The sequence below is a fragment of the Canis lupus genome, chromosome 15 (assembly GCF_003254725.2).
Source record: "Canis lupus dingo isolate Sandy chromosome 15, ASM325472v2, whole genome shotgun sequence".
Taxonomy (NCBI): Eukaryota; Metazoa; Chordata; class Mammalia; order Carnivora; family Canidae; genus Canis; species Canis lupus.
The window spans coordinates 45,818,828-45,841,090 of record NC_064257.1 but is presented as its reverse complement, the minus strand read 5'-3'; the positions used below and the strand labels follow the sequence as shown (position 1 = coordinate 45,841,090).

The 22,263-nt window shown below is 36.5% G+C and overlaps 1 long non-coding RNA gene across 2 annotated transcripts in view; it reads right to left on the bottom strand.

Moving 5' to 3' along the window:
* The window catches only part of LOC112654666 (uncharacterized), a 29,297-nt gene extending 7,050 nt beyond the window's left edge, over positions 1–22,247 (bottom strand). The window contains exons 1-5 of one of the 2 annotated variants that reach the window (XR_007402416.1): positions 22,182–22,247; positions 21,300–21,606; positions 19,971–20,046; positions 16,680–16,815; positions 15,407–15,522 (exon numbers count right to left, since the gene is read on the bottom strand). This is a non-coding gene — a long non-coding RNA (uncharacterized LOC112654666). The remainder of the gene's footprint in view (positions 1–15,406; positions 15,523–16,679; positions 16,816–19,970; positions 20,047–21,299; positions 21,607–22,181) is intronic. The other variant, XR_007402417.1, reaches the window with a different exon arrangement.
* Between the last annotated feature and the right edge of the window lie 16 nt (positions 22,248–22,263).

Below are 22,263 nucleotides of genomic sequence, written 5' to 3'. Positions count from 1 at the left end.
TCTTCCTCCACTTCTTTGTTCTATTCAGGCCTTCAAGGATGAATGTTGCCCCCCTGCAGTGGTGAGGATGATCTTCACTCAGCCTACTGATTGGAATGATAATCTCTTCTGGAAGAATCCCCACAGACACATCCAGAAGCAATGTTTCACTAGCTATCAGGACATCCCTCAGTCTAGTCAAGCTGACACATAAAATGAACCATTCTACTGAGTAAAGACAAATCTCTTTTCATAGATCAACTTAGTGATAAAAAATATAATAAAACCCCCTTACTACTTGTAATTGAGGCCCTCAGCCCAGCAGCAATAGCATCATCTATGAGCTTCTTACATGAATAAAATCTTAGTCCCATCTTACACCTATTGAATTAGAGTCTGCATTTTAAAGAGATCCTTATTTATATGCTCATTAAAATTTGAAAATTACTGATATAAACGAACCATGCAGTCTTAATTCATAGATGGAGATAGGAGAGAGCAGTGAGGATTTGTTCTAATTGCTCATGTGACTTCTTCTGAGTACCCTCCCCACGTGCCTCCAACCTTGGTTCTGGCATAACCTTTCTAAGGGAAGTATTAGAATCTCTCAGTGCATGTTTTTGATTTTTCAAGATACGATACCTGTGGCTCACAAACTTCTAATTTTTTTCTCTGTTGAAATGGGGGGTAGCATGTCTGGAATATTAGGGTTCTCTTAAAGCGAAAAACCATTGTTCCTGAATAAGTATATAGTTGAGCTTTGCGATAGCTTATGTGATATAGTTCGTTGATAAAATCTCTCCAAAGTATAAAACATATCTATATTGGTTTCCTGTTATCAGTCAAATCAATCATATCATATTAATAGCATTAAATACAATAAATGTTGAATGCTGTACAATATTTGTGACTACCATATAGCTAGCACTATTGTACCATTAATTGGGAAAATAAAAATTCTAGCATATGATAGAGACTAGAGGTGGTAAGGTTAACATTTACTTTATTTTATTTTAATTTTTTAAAAAAGATTTTATTTATTTATTCATGAGAGACACAGGCAGAGGGGGAAGCAGGTCCCTGTAGGGAGCCTGATGCAGCACTTGATCCCAGGCAGGACTCCGGGATCACGACCTGAGCCAAAGGCAGATGCTCAACCGCTGAGCCACCTAGGGGCCCCCACTGAGCCACCCAAGTGTCTCAACATTTACTTGATTTTAAAATACATCTTTAGTTCCTCTAGGCATTGGTAACCACAACCAGTATGATGGAAAACTTAGATAACTGCTGTTCTGTGTCTCAGGGTTTTTTAGGTCACAATCTATGGTCATGTATTCATTAGGTTCTAAAACCAATTCTAAACTACTAAACTTTTCTGCTACTATCATGGGTATCATGTAAAGAAACATGCAACAGAGTTGTCCCGTCTTTATAGGACATAACTGGGTAGTAGGTAGTAAATCATACTAACTTAGAGTTTACTGGCACAACTCTAAAATGCTTTTTAAGTTTATAAAAGACCTAATACTGAGTGCATAGAAGGACATTGTGATATGTGATTTTATATTAGCCTCAATGCCAGCACCTTTTTTGTGTTCCTACCATTCATTGTATTCACTTTTCCTTCTCAACTACATCTAATTCATATTATTTTACTACACTATGCATCTCTGTAAGCCACTTTTTGGTAACAAAGTGGGGCTATAAAGTAAAAAATAATAATTTTGATTAAAAGTCAAGATTTAGTTAATTTGGATCAAAATTAGGAATTGCCATCAGACCCATGGGTTCATTCATTTGGTTATTTATTTAAGCACACCTTATATACAAATATTAGGGGTTGCCTGGGTGGCTCAGTTGGTTAAGCCTCAGACTCTTGGTTTTGGGTCAGGTCATGATCTCAGGGTCCTGAGACTGAGCCCTGTATAGGGCTCCGTGCTCAGCAGTGTCTGCTTCCCCTCTGTCTTGCCACATACCAACTCCCCCCTCCCACCCAGCTAGTGCACGCTCTCTCTCTCTCAAATAAATAAATCAATCTTTATTATATGTGAATATTGGTACACTGCTCTCACCCTTTAGGAAGTAGATGGGGAAAAGATGGAATTCTTTACATTCAGAGGCCACAGGTTAAAATTTGCCTTAGGCTTTGCAGTCTGATAGGTTTGAATCCTGGCTTGGTCATGTATTTGTATAAATGAGATAAAACTACTTGGAGGTAACCCTGACTCTCAGAAAGCATATGAGGCCTTCTGTGCTCCTTCTAGAAGGTGACCTTGGCAGGCTAGAAATAACTGGAATGGGGAGGAAAAAAGAAAAAAGAAAGAAAGAAAGAAAAGAAGCACCTGGAATGTAAGATTCTGATTACTGAAGCCACATTCAAGGTGTGATATTATGATTTTGGGGAGATCTAGCCCCAGATTTTTTTTAAATTTTATTTTAAATTCACATTTAATTAATGTGTAGTATATTATTAATTTCAGAAGTAGAATTTAGTGGTTTGTTATGTATAACACCCAGTGCTCATTCCATCATGTGCTCTCCTTAATGGTCATCACGCAGTTACTCCATCCGCGTACCCCTCCCCTCCAGCAACCTTCAGTTTATTTCCTATAATTAAATGTCTCTTATGGTTTGTCTCCCTCTCTGTTTTCATCTTATCTTTCCTTCCTTTCCCCTATGTTCATCTGCTTTATTTCTTATATTCCACAAATGAGTGAAATCATATGGTACTTTTCTTTCTCTGACTGATTTACGTCACTTAGCATAATACCCTCTAGTTCCATCCATGTCATTACAAATGGCAAGATTTCATTCTTGCGGATGACACAATAATATTCCATTATATATATGTTCCATATCTTTATCCACTCATCTGTTGATGGGCATCTGGGCTCTTTCCCAGTTTGGCTATTATGGACATTGCTGCTATAAACATTGGGATGCAGGTGCCCCTTCAGATCACTATGTTTGTATCCTTTGGGGTAAATACTTAGTAGTGCAATTGCTGGGTCATAGGGTAGCTCTATTTTTTAACTTTGAGGAGCCTCCATAGAGGTTCTAGAGTGTTCTAGAGTGGCTGCACCAGTTTGCATTCTTGCCAAAGGTATAAGAGGGTTCCCCTTTCTTCACTTCCTTGACAACATTTGTTGTTTCCTGAGTTGTTAAATTTAGCCATTCTGACCTGTGTGACATGGTATCTCATTGTGGTTTTGATTTATATTTCCCTGATGCTGAGTGATATTGAGCATTTTTTTCATGTGTCTGTTGCAGGCCCCAGATGTTTTATATGTTTCATATAAACACATATTAGTGACAGGTGCTGTGGTTGATACTCTTTCATAGGTTCAGTTTCAAATTGACTTACATGCTGAAGACGCTTAAAAAGCTGCTCATGTGCTCTGGTTGAGGACCAAGCATATATTTGACTCTCCTGAGGTTATCTGCAGCTTTGTGAGATCCTTTTTGTGAGAATTGCAGGAATATAAGTTCGTCATCTGTACTGTGGTTCTAATCATACACAGCAAAACTCTGGTACTTGCACCTGTGATGGTCTTGAGTGTGCCACGATTGACATGTGCACTAGCTATTCTGACGAAGAAATGGGGTAGAGATCCTGACTTGTATGCCCCTTAGCATCATCTGATTTCAACATGGACTTGTCCTTGGGACTTGACAACCATTCAGTAGAAAATTAAAGTTACCTAAAATGCCACTCCTCAGACAATGATTTAAATTTTGTGTATTTAATTTCAGGGTTTTTTTTGGAGGCCACATTTACACATTCATTCACACTTTCAATTGTGTATGAATTTTATTGGTATTTACAATATTCTGCTTTTTAAGTAATAGGAGAAATAAAGTATAGGGAATAGTGAATGTTATTAAATATTTTATGAAAACAGGATTTTTAATGACTATATTCTTTCTGATTATACAGATGTTATATTGCTCACTGAACCATTTTCTTATTGTTGGACTTAAGGTTTTTCAATTTGTTGAAATTATTATTATAAATATAACTTTTTATGTGTTATTTAATTTTTTCCCATTTCTTTATTTTATTATTTCATTTTTTTCATCATGATAAGTGTACTCCTCCATTCCCATCACCTATCTTACCCACCCCCTCTGGTAACCATCAGTTTGTTCTCTATAGTTGAGTCTGTTTTTTTATTTGTCTCTCTTTTTTTAAACTTTGCTTGTTTGTTTTGTTTCTTAAATTCCACATATGAGTAAGATCATGTGATATTTGTCTTTCTCTGACTTATTTCACTTAGTATTATACTCTTTATCTCCATTTATGTTGTTGCAAGTGGCAAGATTTCATTCTTTTGTATGGCATAGTAATATTACTATATATATATATATATATATATATATATATATATATATACCACATCTTCTTTATCTATTCATCTATTGATTGACACATGGGCTGCTTCCATAGTTTGGCTATTATAAATAATACTGCTATAAACATATGGTGCATGTATCCCTTTTAATTTGTGTTTTTGTATTTTGGGGGGTAAGTACCCAGTAGTGTGATTAATGGATTGTAAGATAGTTTTATCTTTAATTTAAAAATATTTTAAAAATCTGTCTTCTAGAGTGGCTACACCAGTTTACATTCCTACTAACAGTGTATAAGGGTTTCCTTTTCTCCACATCCTGGCCAACAGGTGTTGTGTTATTAATTCTTTCTTAATGCATATTGCTAACTTCAATTTCAGAGAGGTTGTGGCAATTATGTTCCCAGTGGCAATGGCTAAAAATATGTATCCCCCTAGACTCTTGCAAGCACTGAGACTTAACATTTAAAAGTTGTCATTTGAGAGAAAGATTGTTATAACTGATAAGTTGTTTTAATTAGCTTTTAATTTGTACTTTTTTGTGTTTCAATTGAAGTATAATGGACACATAACATTATATTAGTTTCAGGTGTACAACATGAGGATTAGTGATTTGTATATATTGCAAAATGATCACCACAGTGAGTCTAGTTAACACCTGTCACTATACATAGTTAAAAAGTCATCTGTACTTTTTTATATGATCACATGGAACTTTGTTTATTCTGCAAATTTTAAAATCTATTTTATAATGTTTAAATACTGAAGTGTTAAGGTTTTCTTTGCAAAAATTTTCAAATCCCCATATTCAGAGTTGCAAACTCTCATTGCAAAAAATCAGAAAATGCATAAGAATATATAGAAGAAAAGTCATTCATAATCATATCAAGATTAACTACGGTTGATAGTGTATACTTAGAAGAAACCCCTCCATATTCTTTCCTATGCATATATAAACACATGCCACACAACCACCCGCACTTTCTTTTCTGTTACCAAAATGGAAACACATATTGTTTTCATAATCTGATCTTTCTCAACTAAAAATATATTGTGGGAAAAACAGACAGCATGATGTTGTGGTTAGGAATATGTTCCTCTTAGAAGTCAGGCTCCCTGGGTTTGCCACTCAGCTTTGCCACTTATCAACCTTGAGCAAGTTGTTCAATTGCTCTGCACTCATTTTCCTTATTTGTAAGGAAATGAGAATAATTGAGAGAAATAATAAATGAGAACATTTTGCAATCTATTCACAGAGCTGTTGTGAATAGCAAATGAAATAAAATACATGAAAGACTAAGAGTATTGCATGACACATAGTGACACCCAGCAAAAGTGAACTTTTATTATCTTCTCATATCAACAATGGATTTATATTGTTGGGAGGATAATCGCATTATATTCTATTATTAGTGGTAGTTTATTGTATCATCTCTTGTATCTATTTGTAATACAATTTGCTGAAACAAATCCCTTTCAAATACTTTTCTAGTTACTTTACTAAGACAAATGGTCAGTGGGGTAGCATAGAGTTTAAGAATGTTCTCTTAAAATTTTTAGCTATATCCCTGTGAATCCTGGCTCTGCTACTTACTAAACAGACTATTTAAGTCTAGGATTCCTCATGTATAAATTAGATGTAACAAAACTCTCATAGGGTTGTCTTATAGTTATTTATTGCTGCAAAACAAGCTTAGTCCAAAACTTAGTGGTTTAAAACAACCATTTTATGGTTCATGAGTCTGTGAGCCCAACATATTGAGCTGGGCTCAGCTTGGTGGGTCTTCTGCTTCTCTCACCTGGAGTAATTCCTGTGGCTAAGGTCATCTATGAGCTCAACTATGGCTGGGTTATCTGAAATAGCTACCCTCCCCTGTCTGACGCTTGATTCTGGCTGTTAACTGATCTTGAGTCTTAGCAGGCTAGGGGTTCTTCACATTGTGGCAAGATTTCAAAAGCAGAAAGAGAAAGGGAAATCCTCTATTTGTGACATTTGCTTATATCTTACTGGACAAAACAAGTGGCATGACCAAACCCAGAGTCACTGTGGGAGGGGATTATGCTAGGACACAGATACAGGGAAGAATGATTCATTGGAGGAGGCCATTACTATGATAAATGTTCTAGTTGTTATAAAGATTACAATTTAGTTTTATTTTCCTTAAAATATAGGTGATGATAATAGTATCTACCATATAGGATTATCATCAGAGTCAAAAGATCTATACATTTTTCCACACATTTTAAGTTGTTCAGTATATGCTAGTTATTATATTGAGTACTTATTTGGTTATTTCCTTGGGAAATAAATTGAGGTATGTACTTGATAAAGACATTAGATGCCAGTGGCAAATTAAAATATTTTCCCACACCTTTTTAGAAACAGTGGATATGATCACTTTTGAAAATCATTGTCACTCTGGTGGGTTAAAAATAACTCATTGTTATCATTTAAATTTCTTTGATTACTTGTGTTTGTTCATAATTTCCATGGATTTTTGACCATCTGCATTTTTTTTTTATGATTTGCCTATTCATTCTCCTTGCCTGTCTGAAAGAAAATAAATGTTTATTTTGGATTCACTTTAGGTTTATAAAACAAATTACAAAGAGTACAGAAAGTTCTTGTATATCCTACATAATATTTTGCATTACTGTGGTATATTTGTCATAACCAAGAAGCCAACATTAGTGTATTACTGTTCACTAACTTTAGATTTCAGATTTTAGTACTTTTTCCACTACTCTCCTTTTTCTGTTCTAGAATCTAGTCTGTAGTACCACATTGCATTTAATCTTCATGTTTCCTTAGTCTCCCCTAGTATGGGACAGTTTCAGTCTTTGTTTTATTTTTTTATGACCTTGGACAGTTTTGAGGAGTACTGGTCAGATATTTGTGGAATATCTCTCATTTTGAATTTGTCGATGTTTTCTCTTGATTTGACTGAGATGATGGATTTTTTTGGACTATCATGGAGGTATAATGCCTTTCCCATCATATCCTATTGGGAAGCACATGCTGTCAACATGACTTAGCACTGATGACATTAACCTTGATCATTTTGTTCTGGTGGTGTTTGCCAGATTTCTCCACTGTAAATTTATTATTCTTTACTTTCCATACTCTGTTCTTTGGAAACAAGTCACTAAGTTCAGCCCACACTGAAGATGGGGGTGGGAGTAAATAAAGTGCCACCTCTGAAAAGGGAGGTGTATTGGTTTGCTAGTGTTGCCATAACAAGATACCGTAGGTCAAGATGCTGGAGATACAGCCATGAGTAAAACAAAGGCCCTGCCTTTTATGGAGCTTATACTCTAGAGAAGGCAATCAGTCAATGAACAAATAGGGAAATGAAAATAATAATATAATGTCATAGCATAAGACCTATGAAGAAAAATAAAGCAGGGTAAGTGCTAGAGAGCAAGAGGGGATGACAATCTTAAGCCAGCTATGGAAGGGTTCTTGGATGAGGTGACATTTGAATAGAGACCTGAATGAAAAAAGTAAGCTCTGGAGATGGCTGAGGGGTAGAGCATTCTAGCTAGAAGAAATAGGCAGTACAAAGGCCCTGAGGTGAGTGCATGCTGGCTATATTGTAGGAATAGCAGAGATGCCAGTGCAGCTGGAGACAAATGAGGGAGGCAGTAATAAAAGATGATATCAGATGTTGTGAGGGGCCAGATCATGTGGGGTCTCATAGGTCATGAGAAGAATTATGGCCTTATTCTAAATGTGATGGGGAGCCATGAAAGGGTTCTGAGCAGAGGTGTGACTTGGTCAGATTTGTGTTTTAAAAGATGTACCTTTGCCTATTGTGTGAACATTTGGCTAGAGAGCTGACAGTGGAAGCAGGCATCCCAGTCAAGAGGCTGCTGTAGTGATCCATATGGAGGTGTTGTGGATTAGACCAGCATCATAATGGTGGAGTCAGAGAGAAGTGGTAGGACTCAGGATATATTTTGAAGCAGAACCAACAAGATTTATTGACTAGATGTAAGGTGAAAGAAGGAAAGGAATCAAGAATAACTTTAAGATCTGCACCTTGGCCATTGAGTGAATTAATGATTCTTTTTATTGAAAAGGAAAGCTCTGAAGAGAACTGGGTTCTCTTTTGGACATTGGATGCGTATTGACATTTAAGGGGAGATGTCCAATTGGAAGATGGAAGAAAAATGAGTCTGGCATTCAGGAGAGTTGGCATAAATTTGCAAGTCAGTGATGTATACACACACACACACACACACTCACACTTTTAGAGATTACATTAGGTTTAAATATGCACATTTAATTTCTATGTAATATTAGTCAGCATTTCTGAAGCTGACAATATCGGAGCCTTTCTCGCTTATTATTGATTTTTATTTTTTATATATTTTAAATAAAGAGAGAGAGGGAGTGGGAGAAGGGGTAGAGGAGGAGGGCAAGCAACAAGCAGACTCTGTGCTGGGTGTAGAGCCCAACGTGGGGCTCGATCCCATGACCCTGAGATCATAACCTGAGCTGAAATCATGAGTCTGATGCTTAACCTACTGAGCCACGCAGGCTCCCTGTTTATTATTTAAATTAACCCAACATATTATTGTAATTTTTTATATCTCCAGTTTCATTTCATATGGCTAATACATGAAAAATCATGGATTACATATATATTTTTTAAGAGAATAGGTACTATTTCATGCTTCCATCACTTTCTCAACAATTAAAAGCAGATTGAAAAAGGGACTCCTGGGTGGCTCAGTGGATGAGCGTCTGCCTTTGGCCCAGGGTGTGATCCTGGAGTCCCGCATCTGGCATTCTGCATGGAGCCTGCTTCTCCCTCTGCCTATGTCTCTGCCTCTCTCTCTGTGTGTCTCTCATGAATAAATAAATAAATAAATAAATAATAAAAGCAGATTAAAAGAACTAAGAAAGAAACAGACATCAATTGACATTGTAATGTTCACTGTGTTGGTTAAGACTGTATGTTGCAAGTGACCAAAAATCCCATACAACCAAATATATAAGGGAATATTTTGGTTTACTTAACTGGGTCCTTTAAGTAGTAGGTCTGCTTTCAGACATAGTTTGGTCTAGGAGTTCAAACAATCTCATCAGCTTTCTGTCTGTCCGTTGTTATCATTGTCACTGTCTCTCTCTGTCTCCTTGTCTTTCAGGATTACTTACCACTACTTTGTTTTACTCTTAGGCTCTCTCTATGGCACCAGGTCTATCCCTGGTGGACACAAGCACAGGAACACTTATAGTTGGGAACCAAAGCACAAAAAAATCCATGTTAATCCCTCAGAATGAGGGACTTGGATGAACCCTTTTTGGTTTTTTGTATAGGGATGATGAATTATTCTCATTGGTCAGCCTGAATGATGTGTCTACAGGGGATAAAGAGCTTCTTGATGGATGGTTTCAATAGAATCTCACGGAAAGTAGGAGGCATTTCCCAAAAGAAAACCAGGCCACACTGGCTGCCTGCCCATAGCTATAAAAGTGTCCATTAGAGAAGAGACTAGATGTATTTATAATATAGATGGCAAGGGTAGAGAGTTGAGTTGAGCGAGATAATTTTTAGAGTGAGCCTAAACTCCTAGGATTTTTCATTATTTGGTCAATTTGCTTTAGTAATAACTTAAGTATTTTTATGCCTAAATTAGATTTTTTTTTTGCTTGAAATATCTCTATCGGGCAGCCTTGGTGGCTCAGGGGTTTAGTGCTGCCTTCAGCTCAGGTCATGAACCTGGGGTCCTGGGATTGAGTCCTGCGTCAGGCTCCCTGCATGGAGCCTGCTTCTCCCTCTACCTGTATGTCTGCCTCTCTCTCTCTCTCTGTGTGTCTTTCATGAATAAATAAATAAAATCTTTAAAAAAAAAAAAAGAAATATCTCCATGAAGTAAATGCACATGCCCGTGTGCACACATACACAAACACACACACATGCAGAACCACAACCACAGAAATAAAGAGAATTATCAAAGTCTAGGGAAGTAGTTAGTGACAGACAGAGGACCAGAAAACAAGCCTTATTCCCTGCCCTTTGCTCTTATCCCCAGAGGAGAGCTAACCCTGAGGACTAAGGAGCGGGAAGTCACTTTAAACATTGGATGCAAAACTTCTTGGTGAATCCAAGCCTTGGGAGCCTTGGGGACTCCTTCAGGAGTGAAAGCTACAGACCTAAGCAAACTGCATATGCAGGTGGCAGGAAGAGAGAGTGACCAAGGACTAACATGGTTTCTGAGCACTTCACTTTCCCCAAAACACTTCATAGAAGTCATGTTGGTTCAGCAGTGAGGATAACAAGGAACCCTGGAATGTATCAAGTTACACAATGCTTAGTGCAGAATAGTGGTTCAGCTCATAGGCTCTGGGATCAGGGCAATTGTTCATATACTACGTTTACTAGTCCTGTGACTCCTGGAAAATTATTTAATCTCACAAAGTCTTAGTTCAAATGGTGGACAGTCATCATATTAACCTCAGAAGTTTGTGGAGAGGATTAAATGTGTAACACACATCAAGTGCATGATACAGTGCCTGAAACACAGTAAATGCTCAATGAGTGTTTGCATTTCTTACCATCATTACTAGCACTGCTGCTGCTATGTTACTGCTTTACACCATTATTGTGGCAAGCAAACTTGAGTCATTTAGGCTTCTGTCCCAGAATTACAACATCTCTCCTAAGCAAAACTTATGATTTAGGACCTTTGAGTTTTTCTGGTTTTAGGAAGTGTGACTCAGTGACGCTCTGAGGCCAGTGCTTTGACTTTTTTGCATCTGTTAGATAGACCTTGGTATATAGCTCTGAGCTCTCATATTTCTTGGACAGATGCAGAATATGATCATTACAATTGTTCTAAAATCATATAGATGCACAGTGGACAGTCATTTCTCCACTGTCAGGGCTGAATTCCTCCTATATACCAGCAGGCTGTCAGGAAAGGCTAGCTCAAGGGACTTATGGAAAATAGAATAAATTTTCCCAAACTTCAGAAAAAGAGACTCCAGCTTTGATATATTTTCAGGAAAAAAAAAAGGATAGCTTTCTGCCCTGTGTTTGGATCATGCCCATCATGATTTCTAGTAATTGTAGAAAAGCAAAATCTTAAATAGCAATAGGCTTTCAAAGGAACTTGGGGACAACTTGTAGCAGGCAATCATTATGAACTAGAATTGTCATGATCATGTTAAATAAGTTAAAGATGAGTTATAATATCTCCTTGCAGGAGGACGATGGATTAGGTTGGAAAGAAGCTAAATTTCTTTTATTTCCTTTTTAAATTTTTTATGAATGGAAATCTCTTCTTAAAGAGAATCAGTAGTTAACTTTAGGCCAAAATGTAATTTTGAAGGTGTTTTGGATGTTCCCTCTGTAAGAATGTTTGGTTATTGAAGGGCAAGTTGGCCTATGAGAAATTAAGGTTAACTACTATTGCAAGCAACTATAGCCCAGGCAAAGGAGGTTTGTAAAGCTATTACGCTTAAGGATTTTCAGAAAATGTGACTAAATATTGGTTAAAAATTGGCATATTATGACATCTGTTATTTCTATTTAAGGCAACATTACATTTATTCAATAGACGTTGATTACCCATTTCTGTACATTTGAGGCATGATGTTAATCTAGCTCATAATGCATTTAATGTAATATTTGTGGAAAGCATGAATGGTTTATGCAGTCTATTTTCATTATTCCCAGTAGTGATGGCCTATACAGTTACCATGGAGTGAGCAAGTTTTGAATCATTGCTCCTGGGAGAAATGATAGTGTTAGGTTCCTGTGAGCCTCTGGTTGCAAAGTTTTTGTCAACCAATCAATATGTCATTTTGTTTTATGTGTGTTCCTGTTTAAAGACACCTTATTTAACATATGGTGTTGAGTTATTAAACTTGAACTCACAGTCAACAGCACTAGAACTTATGCCTGAATGAAGCTTGTCGAACACATGTATTTTTCCTGTAAGGCACATCACAGCCTTCTTGCACTCAAGAACACTAGACAGGACTAATATCACATTAGGTAGCCATTTCAAACAGTGAAATCGCTAACAAAGGTACAAAAATGGTGAAAAACATAGCATTAAATAGACTGTGGAAAGAACACTTGTTTACTTTATGAGAATTGAAACATAGCAGAGTATTGCTTGTTCAACCTTAGTTGGAAATGTGTGGGTTATGTCTCAAAATTTTCCTTACTCTGAGTATATTTGTAAGTGACCATGAAAACTCTGTATTGATTTTGAGGTTACAAATAGATTTTACCAGGTAGGCAAATTCGCAAATATGGAATCTATGAGTAATAAGAATCAGCTGATTTCTATATCCACACTGTGTGAAGTAAGAGTTGTCCTTATTTCACAAATTAAAAATCCCTAAGGTTTTAAGGGTCTGAGTCACTTCCCCAAGGCTAGCCAGCTAGTGGGTAGATAGAAAGTAAATGATGCTCTTCTAACTCCAAAGGCAAGGCTTCCATACTTGTAGTATGTATCTCACTGCAATTGAGAAAGCTAAGCTATCTCTTGGCAAATTCTGGAGTCAGTCAGATGCTGTTATCTTACCTATATTAAGTTGTGATAAGATGAAACATCTCCACTTAAATGTCTGTCCCAATACTAACCACAAAAAGGATTTAAAGTCTATTTAATCAAATAATATACTCCTTCTGAAACATATTTTGTATCTGGAATAGTCTCAGTGTATGGATGCTACAGGAGTTACAAGTTAGTATTCTAGGAGAATGGTTAGTATATCAACTTTATATATATGACCTCTCTTTTTGGAGGTTTTTTTTCCCCTAAAAAGATTATTTTCCCTCATTATAAAAGTAATTCATGCTATTTTAGTGAATTTTGAAAATATAGCAAAACCCAAAGTGAAAAATACAAATTATCCATATTTCTTACACAAAGAAAGCATCATTATTAACACTGGGTGTAACTTCTTTCCATTTTTTGCATTCTTGTTTTCTACATATATATATGTTTATTCAAATATATATACAAATATTAAGAACTGGGGTCATACTCTATTTGCTATTTTTCACTTTTTCGTGAAGTAATACATTCTAGAGATTTTAAAATGTTATATGGATGTGCTATTGTTTATTGAGGTTTTTAGATTGCTTTTGACTTTTAGCTATTTCAAATGCATTTTAATTGAGCATTAAGATGAATATTAGCACATATTCCTAATTATATGGAAACAGAATTGTTGTATCAAAATGCATAGACATTATAAAGACTTTTTTTTAAAGATTTTATTTATTTATTCATGGTTGACAACAGAGAGATAGGCAGAGGCATGGGCAGCAGGACAAGTAGGCTCCCTGTGGGGAGCCTGATGTGGGACTTGATCCCAGGACCCGGGATCGCAACCTGAGCCAAAGGCAGATGCTCAACACTGAGCCACCCAGACTTCCTCATAAAGACTTTTTGATAATTCTTGCTAAATTGCTTTCAGGCAGACTACAGCAATTTAATTTTCCCTCTAGTCTGTCTCCCTGTCTTCTTGTAAACAGAGCATGATTTAGAGACTTTATCTTAAGTTGCTTTATTTTAGGCATATAAATACTTTTGAAATTATATGAGCTTATATTTTATTTCAAACGTAAGATTGAAGTTTTTATAATGTTCTCTCACTGAAATGTTGAAATTTTTCAGATTCCCCTTCTCCTAGTGGTAGGCTGTATGTGCCATGTGGTTATATGTACCATATAGTGAGAGGAGATGGGCATTGAGGTGGCCTCCCTGGGAACACGTATAGTATAAGTGGGGAGCACGGGGGAAGATGGACCTATGAAGGGGCAAAGACAGGGAGATGCCAAAAGAACCTGGGGAACAGGATGTCACCAGAACTGGGATGAAGCATTTTCCATAAGGCTGTAAATTTTCCATTACACAACAGTATAAATGATTCAGAAAGTATTCAAAAAGTCAAGTAAGACAAGAGCTAAAAATTGTCCATTTAATTGAGCAAAAAAGGAAGACAGAAATCTGGATTACTGTGGGCTGAGGTGCATGCGTCAGAGACCTGTTTTTTACATGTGCCTGTTTCTGTTTAGTTCCTGCCGATTTTTTTTTTTTTTTTTTGGAGCATGTGTGTGGGGAGTGAATGTACAGTACAAACACGGATAATTCTGGAAGCAGCTGGCACAGTTTGCTTCAGGCCACCTGCTTTGGGGGAACAGCAATTCCATAAATGCAAAGAAGCAAATAATTGCAGATATTATCTGTCTGCTTTTGAATCACCATAAAAGGCCAATTCCAATTTTGTTCTAAAAATGGGCAGAGGTTTTCAACTGACCCATCATTGATGAAACATCTTAAAGATGAATTTTTATCTGTGCAGTAGCAATGTAAACTCTTAGCAGGAGGCAGGCAGTTATTTTAGCAATGAGTGTACTACCCCTGACCTGTGGCACCAATTGTAATGGCATTTTTTTTGTTTCAGCAAGTGGCGTGAGTTTTCATTTGGAATTGAATGCCATTTTCACAAGGCAAATTAGAAAGAACTACAGAGGCTTTTGTTTGAGCCATTATACAGCAGACATTGCCAAGGTTAAGAGCAATGCACTGAAGCCTAGTGTCCACGGAGATGCTTCCTGGTAGCAGGGACACTTTTGGGTGAAAGGAGCAACTTACATGCTGAAGTGACTCTTGGGACTACCTGGGACAAGCTGACTTATATCTGAGTTCTTCCCATTCTGAACTTTTTTCTCACTTTGCCCAAGAGGAGAATGTGAGATGATGGAGCAGGAACAACAGTACCAATGATAGTCCTGCTATTAATAGCTAATATTCACTCAGCAGTTACTCTGTTCTAGGCTTTGTGCAGAGCACTTGACAAGTGCTATCTAATGCAATCCTCCCCACAGGCTTATGACATTTGAGCTGTGAGCTATTAGATTTTACAGATGAGATAAGTGAGGTGCGGAGCAGTTAAGTGGCCAGGTGAAGTCACTTGGCTGGTGAGAAGGGACATTGAACATCAAACCTTGGTTTCCCTGACCCCAGGACCCTTCTCTCATTCATTGCTGCTTCTTATGTCTGTACAGTACTAGTATGGTGCCTGGCACATTGTAGGCACTCACCGGATGCTCATTTCCTTCTTTGCTGGGTAGTGGTGGGCTGGGACAGCGGGCCTGTTATCTTGTCAGAGAGGATGGCCACACACCAAGAACACCGCCTGGACACTGGTTAGTCTGGGCTGGAATGACAAGTATGAGGAGGGCAAAGGTTTCAGGGATCTCTGGACCCTCTGGGGGATTCAAGAACATTATGTAACCTTCTGAGTCATTCTTTGTTATTTTGTGGTAATTCTTGCTTACATCCTTAGCAGTGGTTCATGATTTTTGCTATTAATACTGTCTTAAAATTTTTTTAAAAACCTCTTTTTTTTTTCTAGCAGTTAAAAACTGATAAAGAAAAGTTCTGCAGGGATGAGGAGGTGTTTTAAAGGACGAGTCTATTGCAACTGAACTCCTAAGAAAATACGGTGAGGTTAATGGAGGAGTTTCTATCAGTTGGGAGCTTAATCGGGAGCTGCTGATCAGGAACTAAGTTTAGAATTCCAGAGGTAGAGGAGAAATTGGCTTTTTTTTCTCCTTACACAGAGACACGAAATTTCATTGCTACTTCCAGTGTTCAGAGGCCTGAGGGAGAATGGAGAGGGCCCAAAGAGGAAGGCTACTTCCTACTTTTCTGCTCAGATTTTGCTCTGCTTCTGGGATTGGTTTGGTCAGCCAAATCCTTGCTGGATGGTGGGGTGGAATGGTGCCCTGTACAGGTCTCTGAGGGAGTGGCATAACAAGTAGCAGGAGGCCACCTTAGGCATCCCTTTCCCACCTACCTGGGATAGAGGGTATTTGATCCTTCCTGAGAGTGGAAGTACATTCAAGGGCACATATAACAGCAGTCCTTTTAAAACAAAGAGCTAAAAGCCTAATGACACGTTTATATTTTAAATGTAATATGGGTGTCTAGTTTTGAACTTAAGTGTTGTAATTAAGTTATATTACCTAGCTTTATCTCTATAAGGCCTACTGCGCCCCAACCATTTTAGGGTACAGTCTGGCAAAGATAAAAAAAATGAGCTCTAGAGTCAGACTAGCTGGGTATGAATCAAAGCTTCAGTATTTACTGGTTGGAGACCTTGGGCAAGTCACTTGAAATCTTAGTGCCCCAGTATCCTCTTTTGTAAAGTGGAGCTAACCATACTCACCTCATAGAGTTGTAGTCAAGGTTAAATTAATAATAATAATAATAATAATAATAATAATAATAATTCTATTAGTAAGCAATAAGCATCATGTGTTAGCTATTATCATTTTTTATTATTATTGTTAAATGTTACAAATTATATACCTTTAGAGGGGACTCCTTACCAAGGCAGCAACAAAAGTTAATTGTTCAGGAAATTAGTTGGTGGACTTCTCTGTTTTCAAGCTTTGTGTAACGGTAATGGAAAGTCCACAATACCACTTCACATCCACCATGATAGCTATAAATAAAAGCGAAAAACCAAATGGAAAAGAAAAAGTGTTGGCAAGGATGTGGAGAAATTGGAAGCCTCTTACATTGGTGGTGGGAATATAAAATGGTGCAGCGGCTGTGGAAAGTAGGTGGTGTTTTCTCAAAAAGTTAAACATATCACCCAGCAATTCTACTTCTAGTTTCATATCCAAAAGAATCAGAAGCAGTTACTCAAACAAATACTTGTGTCCCATTTTCACAGCAGCATTACTTACAATAGCCAAAAGAGGAAACCATCCAAATGTCCATCAGTTGAATAGGTGAACAAATAATGGCATATACACACAATAGAATATTTTCAACCATAAAAAGGAATTAAGTACTGGGGCGCCTGGCTGAGCGTTGGTAGAGCCTATGATTCTTAATTTCGGGGTTGTGAATTCAAGCCCCTCAGTGGGTGTAGAGCTTACTTAAAAATAAAATCTTAAAATAAAAAAAGGAATTAGGTACTGATTTGTGTTATGCTATGGATGAAATTTGAAAACATTATGCTAAATGAAATAAGCCAGAAACAAAATTGTCCATGTATGAGTCCATTTATATGAAATATCTAGAATATGTAAATACATTGAGGCAGAAAGTAGATTGGTGGTTGCCAAGGGCTGGGGGAGGAGAAAGTAGGGAGTAAATGTTTAATGGGTACAGGGTTTTATTTTGGGATGATGGTAATTTTTTGGAACTAGGTTGTACAACATTGTGAATGTACTAAATGACACTTCAAAATGATTTTTTGTTATATAAATTTTGCCTCAATAAAAAAAGCAGAATGAGATAATCTGTTCCTTATTATAGAAGATAATTATTTGGGTTACACTATTTTTAAAGTTATTATTAAAATGTATTTCTCTGATACATCTTTAAAGTTCCTGGGTGGCTCAATAGGTTAAGTGTCTGCCTTGGACTCACGTTATGATCCCGAGGTCCTGGGATTGAGCCCTGCTCAGTGAGGAGTCTGCTTATCCCTCTCCCTCTGTTCTCTTCTCCCCCTCATGCTCTCTCTAACTCTCTCAAATAAATAAAAGGAAACCTTTAAACAAATGAAATTCCACTTTATTGTATTATAATTTACTTAGAATAGAACGACTTAGAATATAGTCATTGCCAGACTATACCATAAAATGGTTGGGGCCCTGTAGGCCTCTATAGAGATAAAATTAGGTAGTATAACTTAATTACTTAGTCCAGTAAGTTTTAACAAACGTATATTTATATGTAACTATTAGTTGAACCAAGAAATACGATATTCCCATCATCCTAGAGAGTTTACTTATACCCTATTCCAATAATTTATCTAATTTTGATTATCAAAGAATAGAGTTATCTACTCTAGAAATAGAATCCATAAATGGTATTAATATAATGTACTCTTTGGTATCTGGCTTTTTAAAAATTATACTGTTTTTGAGATTCATTCATAGAGTTCTGTGTGTTAATATTTCATCATGTTTCATTGCTAAAAATATTCCATTATAATATTATACCATGATTTGCTTATCCAGTTATTTGTTGACGGACATTTGGATTATTTCCAATTTGGGGCTATTTTAAAAAACCTATTATAAATATTCTTTTATAATTCCTTTTGTAGAAATATGCTTTCTTTTTTCTTGGGTAAAAATTTAGGAGTGAAAGTGTTGGGTTAAAAGGTAAGTGAAAAAAAAAAGTAAGTGTATATTGACTTTTAAAGAAATTGTCTATTTTCCCAAATGTACCATGTTGTACTGCCTGACATACTGTATTTCTGATTGTCCCATGACACTTGTCAACACTTAGTATTGTTAGTCTTTCTAGTTTTAATGATTTTAGTTGGAATGAAGTAATAGTTCATTGTGACTTTAGTTTGCCTTCCCCTTATGACTAATGATACTGAGTATTTTTTCAGATACTAATTGACCACTCATATGACTTAAAAATTTTTTTCTTCAGGTATACTTGACATACAATGTTCTATTAGTTTCTTGTACAATATAGTGATTTGACAATTCTATGCATTACATATCACAGTAAGTATCATTACCATCTGTCACCACTTAACATTATTACAATATTATTGACTGTATTCCCAATACTGTATTTTTCATCTCTGTGACTAATTTATTTTATAATTGAAAGACTGTATCTCTTAATCTCCTTCACCTATTTCACCCATCCTTTCATTCTCCTCCCCTCTGGTGACCACCAATTTGTTTTCTCTATTTATGAGTCGGTTTCTATTTTGTTTGCTTGTTTGTTCCTTTGTCCATTCATTTGTAGTTGGACACTTAGGTTCCGTATCTTGACTATTGTAAATAATGCTGTAATAACATAGGAGTGCATATATCTTTTCAAATTAGTGGTTTTGTTTGATTTGGGAAAATACCTAGTAGTGGAATTACTGGATCATATGGTATTTATATTTTTAATTTTTTGAAAAAACTCCAAACCATTTTCAACAGTGGTTATTACATCAATATACAGTATCTTATTTTATGTCTTCTTTTCAAATATTTGAGGATTTTCTATTATTTTTGTTGATTTCTGATTCAGTTCTGTTGCAGTTAGAGGACAATTCTTTGAAATTTCTTGAAATATCTTAGTGAATGTGCCATGTGCACTTTAAAAGGATGTGGGTTCTGTTGTTGGGTATGGCACTATATAATTGCCAGTTTGGTCATATTGGTCAAAGTTTTGTATTCTGAGTTTTTTTCCTACTTTTATGAACTATGAAAGATGGGCAATAAAATGCCCCACCCAACAGAATGTTTAAGATGAAAAACAACAGGGGCACCTGGGTGGCTCAGATGGTCAAGCGTCTGCTTTCGGCTCAGGTCATGATCTCCAGGTCCTGGGATGGGGCCCCATGGAACGCTCCTCACTTGGCAGGGAGTCTGCTTCTCCCTCCCCCTCTGCTTCTCCCCCCTATTCATGCTCTCCCTCTCTCTGTCTCTCTGTCTCAAATGAATAAATAAAATCTTTAAAAAATGAAATGAAAAACAACAAAACAAAACCTCTCATATACAGCTGGTAGGGATGTAACTAGTACAAACATTTTGCAAAATAGTAGGCAATATTTTCTAAAATTTAAAGTATTATGATCTCTATGACTTGCCAGTTACACTTCTATTGAAATGCAGGCACACATACCCCTGAATACACATCCAAGAATGCTCATAGTAGCTGGATTCATTATAGCCCCAATAAGAGGAAGCATCCCAAGTTCCTGTTAACAGAAGAAAGGACACAGAAATAGTGTATATTTATGCAATATAATATTATTCATTAAAGAAAGTATAAAGTCTATAGCTGAGTGGGATATCATGGACAAATTATATCAATGGTAAGCTGCAGAATCTATACTCACAAAAGAATACATACTGTATGATACCATCCTTATGAAGTTCAAAAACTATGGTATTTAGGGATGTATGCTGGATAAGACTTTAAAGAAAAGTGAGAAAAAAATTTCCACAAAAATCAGGAAAATATTTCATTTAGGTGAGTGGTGGAATTGATTTGGAATGAAATTTTAACTATGTGGTAGGTAGGCAGGTTTGCTGTATAATGATTTGTTAAGATTAGTTTTATGCACTTCTCTTTATGTGTTATATTTTTCAGAACAAAGTAAAAAACAGACTTGGTTAGGCTGTTCTCTGAAGGATAACAGTGAAACTTTTCCATCCTTTATTGAATAGATCCCTTACTTCATAAACTCATTAGCCAGTATAAATATAGGCTTCTTCTCAGTGTATATTAAAGAGATACAGTTTAAAACCCAAGCAGTGGACCTTTCTAAGACATAATGTTCATCTGAAGAACTTTGAGTTTGGCCTAGTGATAAAAATTTTGTTGTCTCAATAAATGAATTAATGAATGGGAAAGTGGCCAAGTAAAAACACAGAAGGAAGAGAAAGAAGAGAGTAGAATGTCTGATGAGTTGCTAATACTTTGTTTATTTCAGTCGGGATAATTGGAATTCCATGCTGTCTTCTTCAATTTTTCTATGTTTAGAAAAGTAATTACAAAATTTCAAAAAGCATTCATTGGCAAAAAAAGCCCTGACAACCCAAGTCACATGGCTGTCTACCTTACAAGCACTGCCTTTGAGGCAGTTCATTTCTTTGGACAGCTTTTGATATTTCCATATTCTTTTTGACAAATAGCTGTGGTCTATCCTCAGATTTTCAACCAAAAGCAATTTTGAAGATAAAAGGAAAAATACCCTTATGATGAAAGTGTATTTAGGAAAAGGTATAAGGCTTTTCCTTTAGCATTTTTTAAAAATAAGCCCTATAAATGTAAGGACCCTGAATAACTTGCTCATCATTGTGTGAGCAATGCAAAATATCAAATACTCAATACAGCTGAATTCCAAATTCTTAACTTCAGTAGAAATATAGATTGTAGCATTGATATGTACCTTCCCATTATCCTAATACTTTAGTAAAATCCATAAGATTTAGTAGAGTGGCTTACCTGAGGGGAAGGGTAGTTTGTAATTAAACCCAGACACACATACATGTAAAGAGATGGCAAGGCACCAAATACATTCCTATAGGTTGAGGGGACGTCCTTCCTGCAGGAAAGTGCAGCCAGGGGTACAGAGGCTTCTGTCCTATTGCTCAATCAAATTGAATTCAAGACAGCAAATCCCCAACAGCGCACACACATAAACACGTTCATATCCACCCCTTCCAAGCCAGTGTGCCATCTAACCCCATAATGCAATGAGTGGTGATCTAAATTAATGGGTGTTTTAATGATGACTGGTCATGAGGTTGGCCTGTTAGAGAAGAAGAACAGCTGTCAGTTTCTCTTTTCTTTCTTAGCACTAAATCAAGTGAACTTGGATGAAATTTCCAAAAAACAAACTTTCATGAGGTATTGAAAAGATTTTGCATATTATCCCTGTAAACTACATGTGTTTTAACATTAGAACCTGAGCTCTCCCTTTTAAAAAATAATAATATAAAAACTTTTCATTGGGGATTTATTTATAGCACAGTAGTCTGACAGCTCTTTTTACCAATATGTTCTGTTCATACATTCTATTATTAAAGTGATAGCCAGGAAGCTTCACATTATTGCCAGCCTCAGTGAAATTGAAACTATTCAAGAAAGTTTATTCTACTTTCAGAAAAATGTTTTCTTCTCTCTCTTTAGAGGCTAGTCAACAATAGAAATTAATATCTGAGAAATTCTCCCTAGACTACAGCCGAAAGCAGTTTCTAGGGTTTCAACTGTTTTTCCTTTTTAGTTTTTTACTTTATGTAAATTCCCAGGCAAACATAGATCAACAGTCTATGTAGCAGTCCCCTCCCCGCCCCTTGTTGTTTCTCTTTCCCTGGTTTCAGTCACCTGCGGTCATCTGGTCCCAAAGCAGATGTTTCTCCTTCTGAAGTATCCTCAGGTCCTTCTCAAGTGAATAGTAGCCTAGGGC